Raw genomic sequence first — 6637 nt, forward strand, 5'->3', positions numbered from 1 at the left:
ATCCCAACCATGTAGAGTGTGGATCTGGATATATACCTATACTTGGAGTTTTCTTAAGAAAGTGAGCATTCATGTATATTAATATGGAAATAAATTTCAAGTTGAGCATTTTATATGAGTTCTTATCTTGTTTTGTTTTGTTTTGTTTTGCCTCTAATGAAACAATCTCTATTTAGTGACCATGCACCAGTACATTATCCCTTAATTTGCAGCTGCAAGTGGATCAAGTCTTAAGTTTGATTGGCCCCTATTCCAAAGTTTCAAGACCAACTGTGGTCTTGGCCTAACAGTCAGCGTGAAGCTGTGCTCTCTGATCATACCTGCAGCGATGATTTAAGTCTAGCACACAGCAGCCCTTTCATACATCCATAAAACTATGACCTGCATCCTCCAGTCTCAGAGTGGTGCCTGCATTCAAGGAAAAAACTCCAGCAACCAGCTAAGATTTCAAAATAAAGACATCCCTGACTAGTATTTTTCAAACACTATGAAAGGTATATAACTACTATTATAACTTTTTTTGTTTTGTTTTGTTTTGTTTTTGAGACAGAGTCTCACTCTGTTGCCCAGGCTAGAGTGCCGTGGCGTCAGCCCAGCTCACAGCAACCTCAAACTCCTGGGCTTAAGCAATCCTCCTGCCTCAGCCTCCCGAGTAGCTGGGACTACAGGCATGCGCCACCATGCCCAGCTAATTTTTTCTATGTACTTTTAGCTGTCCAGATCATTTCTTTCTATTTTTTAGTAGAGACAGGGTCTTGCTCTTGCTCAGGCTGGTCTCAAACCCCTGACCTCCAGTGATCCTCTTGCCTCGGCCTCCCAGAGTGCTAGGATTATAGGCGTGAGCCACTGCGCCGGGCCTTATAACTGTTTCTTAAAGTCATTTTTATTCTTGTACTTTTTTTTTTTTTTTACGCCTCATGGCTTTCCCAAGCCAACCTGGCCTCCTAAACACCTTAAAGGGCCCTCTCCCTGCCCCAGTTCACACGTATCTTGGCTTCTCATTCCTCTCCCTTTCTTCTCAATTAGTCATCAACAAAATCCAGGGAAAAAAGTCTGCAAAGGCAGAATTGTCTTCAAATGGTGGAGGAAGAGAAGAAACTGAGTAAGCAAAGCCAAAATACTCTCAAGGAGTCGGAGGCGGGGGAAAGCTGGTGACATTCATCTCGTAATAAATTTTCTCCATCACAAATCCCTGCTGGGGTTAGACAAGGGAGTGCATCATCTGTTACATCATTGTGTCCTCTCTCTGTGAGCACTGGAAAACACGCACGTTTCAGTATCACGAAAAGCTGTGCTTCTCCTGAACAGCAGATTCATTTTTGTGGATGCTGGCAATCCTCTACCAGTAGTGCTTTTGTGTCTGCACAGGTCATTAAGAAGTCTACGCCAAATTTACACCATAACTCTAGTAACATGCAATATGGTATCTACAGTATGCAAACCCATGTGCTATTAATAATGTCACATCTGGATTTAATATTTCCTATGCTTATTTTTTTAATCTACCAATTTACTCATCTATTTGTATTCTGTGTAATTTTATAAATGGTTTCAGATGCATTGCAGAATGAGGTGGCATATTAAATGAATGAATGAACGAGTAGAAACATTTGTATCTTTCCCTCTATTTCTTCCTTTACAAGGTTGTACCTGCCTTCTCTGCTTGATTTTTCTACATCGGCTCTAACAACAAGATCCCTATTTCTGTCTGGGATTCCCCGCCTTCTTGCAGTGACCTGGGGTCATAAGCTAGAAGTCATCTTTGGCTTCTCCTTTGCCTTCTCTCTCAGGTGGTCACTAAGTCCTGCCAGTCCTTACTTCAACAGCTGCTGCAAATCTGTCCCTTCCTTTCCATTCTCAATGCCAGATTCTTGCCCAGGCCCTCATCAAGTCTTGCCTAGACCATTGCAATATTTTCCTAACTAATTTCCTTGGCTGCAGACCTTCTCCATTCCAAATCATCATACAGATGTGCATCATTATTCCTAAAGCACCACTCAATGCATATAAACTTCTTTATTTTTTTTTTTTTTTTGGTCTTTCCTAAATTTAAGCCCCCAATTTTTTTAAATGTTAAGATTCTTTTACATCAAACTATCTTGGAGGCTTTCCAGGTGGTCCCCAGGTAACCACAAAGATTTAGCTCCTCACCTTATGAAAAGAGAGATGCTAAAACAATAAGATATGTTTCATGACCTTCATATTTTAAAGAGCTCTCTCAACTACACAAACGACTGAAATAAATATGTCAATGCCTGCTTTCGGGATCTAGTCCAAATCAGGCTTTTTCTTTCTTAAGCGAAGACTAACCTAACCCTCCATTTGGACATTTCCAACTATTGCTAAAACCTTCTCACAATTTGTGCATAAAAGACAATGTTAATTTTAAGGGTACTTATTAAAAACTAGGAACTTATCATAAACCCACTGCCTATCTTACTGTTCCTCTTGATCCTCATCTTGGGCTCACCCACCTTGTTTATCTGCAGTAGGCAGCCCAATTTATTTTTGATCAACACATCTAGGCCGGTTGATTGTTACTTATAAAACTCTTGTATTGTCTGCTTCCTACACACTAATTAAATGCTGCTCTGATCTAAACCCAGGAACCTTACCTCCTGTTCCTAATACAGATGATTCTCATGATGTCCAAGCACTGCTCTAAGCATGCCCTGTTCTGCTTTGACTGATATTCTACTCTGATGAAAACCCTAATATGATATTATTTGGCGATTTCTCACATCTTAAGAATAATCAATGGATGCCTGTAGTCCCAGCTATTCAGGAGGCTCAGGCAGGAAGATTGCTTGAGCCCAGGAGGTTGAGGCTGCAGTGAGCTATGATGACGTCACTGCACTCTAGCCCAGGCAACAGGGTAAGATTCTGACTCAAAAAAAAAAAAAATTTACAGACGTGTTTTAAGATATATTACCAACATATTATTCCTGAAGCTCTAAGAATATAAAATGAGCTAATGGCATCTTATAATCAAAACTGTCCCAGTTTTCCATTTTAATGGGATCTATTAAAATCTCTATAAATTCTCTCACTGTATAAAATTGTTACATAAAGCCCTGAGAGACCCACCTTGACTCTTCCTCTGATAGATTCCATTTGGAACATTCTGGTCCTGTCAGATATGATCAGGTGGATATGCACTCATAAATACAACAAATGCAAGCTGCGGTTTCAAAAGGTACATTGCTGGATCCACCATGTGATACAGACTTAGGAGACCAAATAAATTCAAACAGATTCCAATGAAAGTTAGCCTTCAAACTATGCTGAAAAAAGGCCATTTCAGGTACTCTTAACCACAAGTACTGTTCTTTAAATTCCAAGACATACATGCTTCCCAGTAAACATACTTAGGGTCTTCAATCTGGATCCTACAATCTGCACCACTGTTCTTCTGACCCCCAGGTTCACTAAAAACGCTCCAGAAGCAGAGAACCTCTGGAAATCCTCAGCTTCCTTTCCAATCCTCTTTAGATGGAAAAGATGACTTACTTTAGGTGTAGAAAGTTTCCTTTCAATACCTTTGAATCAACACCTATGATTGGGTTAAATGAATTATAATTTGACTTAAGTTTTACTGTTTGTCTCTTTCTTCTTTACTTCTTTCCTTTTGTATCAATTCTTTTTGCTTTCTTGCTTTTGTTCTTTTTTTTTTTTTTTTTTTTTTTTTTGAGACAAGGTCTTGCTCTGTTGCCCAGGCTGGAGTGCAGTGGTCTGATCTGATCATAGCTCACTGCAACCTCAAACTCCTGGCTCAAGCAATCCTCTTGCCTCAGCCTCCTGGGTAGCTGGGACTATAGGCGCATGCTACCACATCTGGCTACTTTTTAAATTTTTTGTGGGGACAGGGTCTCGCTGTGTTGCCCAGGCTGGTCTTGAACTCCTGACCTCAAGCGATCCTCCTAACCTCAGCCTCCCAAAGTTTAGGATCACAGTCATGAGCTAACATGTCTGGTCACTCTTTTCTTAACTGCTTATTTTCCTATAAAATACTCTAAGCTAAATTTGTCTTTCTCAAAGAATTGCAGTGACCACCAATCTTGCTAAATATTAAATTTGATATATAGCCTCAAAACTCACTAACATATATATTTTAACTTTTGACATATCTATATGCTTTAATAGGATCATTAGCCTCGACCAATTAGCTGCTATTACTGACATTTCTCAGAGCCTCAAAAGAATCTAAGGGCATCAGAAAATAAGGGAATGTGAGACTAATTATGTAAACTGTGGTCCAATTATTTTCCTGTAAAGCTCTGCAGGAATCATTGCATGATTTTTTTTTTTTTTTAACTCTCCTAGGGATTTTGTCCTCAAAAATCAGACCAATTAAGATAAGACTGTTCTCGGTATCTATTGCCATTAAACAATACCTCATTAGATATCACTAAGTCTACTCTTCTTGAATAATGACACAGCCTTCATGTCCTGAACATATTAAAATATCATCTGTTCTTTAGACATGGTAATCTAGTTTTTCCAAGTATTCAAAGCCATTCTTCCATTGCTCATATTTTATTGAGAGCTTGACATGGTAACTCATCCAGAGTGGTTAATATAGTGGATTTCATTGGTTTACACAACGATTCCTGAACTATAATGTATAATACACAATTTATCTCTGACAATGACCCCAATATTAAAAATAAAAAACTCAAACTTGAGTTGATCAGGAGTCTGGTATAAATTTGGTGGCTAAAATAGTACTAAATAATAAAATTGCTCAAAACTATTTATTGGCCAGTTAAGATGAAGTCTGATAATATTTAATGCATTTTATTGTACCTGATAATCAATTGATAAAGGGGATAAAAGTAATTTGCTTAATTAAAACTGATCAAACCAATCCTTGAGGCTTATTCTCTTGATTAGGCCTAGGCTAACTAAAAATTCAATGCAAAATAGGAGGCCAGGTGAAATGGTTCACATTTGTAATCCTAGCATTTTGGGAGGCCAAGGCCAAAGGATCACTTGAGGCCAAGAGTTTGTAACCAGTCTGGGCAACATAACAAGACCCCTGTCTCCACAAAAAAATAAAATAAAAAATTATCCAGGCATGGTGGTACATGCCTGTAGTCCCAGCTACTCGGTAGGCTGAGATGGGAGGCTTGCTTGAGCCCGGGAGTTCAAGGTTACAGTGAGCTATGATGCCACTGTACTCTAGCCTAGGTGACATAGCTAGACTCTAACTCTAAAAAAAAATAATAATTAAAAAAGTATGTTCCACTACAACTATTATGGATCCATAAAAATTAAAAACAAACAAATATGTGCTTGCTTTGGCAGCATATACCCTAAAATTGGAAAGATACAGAAAAGATTAGCATGGCCCCTGTGCAAGGATGACATGCAAACTCATGAAGTGTTCCATATTTTAAAAATAAATAAATAAATAAATAAAAGAGCCATAGAAAGAAAAAAATAGTTTCCCATGTTCCTTTGGTATCTGTAATTATCCTCATACGTGTTTGTCTTCCTCTGCTTTTAACTGATGACATTACACAAAAAGAGACTGAGGCCCTCATGGAAATTCTGCTTCTTTAGGATTTTGTTTTGACAGACTTGTGTGCTTGTTGATTGTCTCTCTCTCCCCCACTAGAAATGTAAGTTCCATGAGAAGAGGAACTTTGCCTTGTGCACCATTATACCCTTGGTCTGCCTAGAATGTAAAAGTGCTTGGAATGTAATAGATGCTAATGACAATTTGTTGAATAAATGGGTTTCCGTCTTTTGCTCAGGTAGAGAACAATGTAGACGTATTCTCAGCACTTGGAAGGAACAGCCCAGCTGGCCTCTTGGTGGTGGCCACGTGTGTGGCTGTGACAGTGGCCAGGCAGGGAGAGCAGTGTTTCAAAACAGAGAAGAGACACCTCTGTGGGGCTGTCAGAACCAGGACTCAGAACACTGGCTTTGTCACTCACTGTTGCTTCAGTAGCCAAGATTGGGTCTTGGACACCAGTACACGTCTTTGGGAATTCCAAAGATCTGTTTAGGAAGAGGCTTTTGAAGAGATTGGACTTCTTGCAGTCAACTGCCATCAAGGCTTAGATATGTGTATTAATGGGACCACAGTTGTATTTGCCAGTTTAAGACATTGGGATTACATTTATACTTTCCATTTTAAATATGTATAATCAGCCTTCCTGACTTATTTGTAAATTTCTCAAGGGCAGGCAGTCAGTATGTATGGGGGGTTTTATTTGGCTGCTGATGAAATGAAAACAACCTTTAGAGGTCTAAATCCAGGGAAATGAAGAACAATTAAAAGTAGGTCAAGCTCTTCCTCTCTCATCCTATGCTCTATTCATGAGGCCCCTGAAAATAATTTTTATTTATTTATTTATTTATTTTGACACAGAGTCTCACTTTGTTGCCCAGGCTAGAGTGCCATGGCATCAGCCTAGCTCACAGCAACCTCAAACTCCTGGGCTCAAGCAATCCTCCTGCCTCAGCCTCCCAAGTAGCTGGGACTACAGGCATGCGCCACCATGCTTGGCTAATTTTTTCTATATATATTTTTAGTTGTCCATATAATTTCTTTCTATTTTTAGTAGAGATAGGGGTCTCACTCTTGCTCAGGCTGGTCTCAAACTCCTGAGCTCAAACAATCCACCTG

General features: G+C 39.2%; 1 non-coding gene across 1 annotated transcript; it reads left to right on the plus strand.

Annotated features, from left to right (window-relative positions):
• Positions 1–5291: 5291 nt before the first annotated feature.
• On the plus strand, positions 5292–5398 carry LOC138381015 (U6 spliceosomal RNA). Its single transcript, XR_011232970.1, has one exon. It is a non-coding gene; the product is annotated as a U6 spliceosomal RNA (small nuclear RNA).
• Positions 5399–6637: the final 1239 nt, after the last annotated feature.

This window comes from Eulemur rufifrons, chromosome 2 (assembly GCF_041146395.1).
Source record: "Eulemur rufifrons isolate Redbay chromosome 2, OSU_ERuf_1, whole genome shotgun sequence".
NCBI lineage: Eukaryota > Metazoa > Chordata > Mammalia > Primates > Lemuridae > Eulemur > Eulemur rufifrons.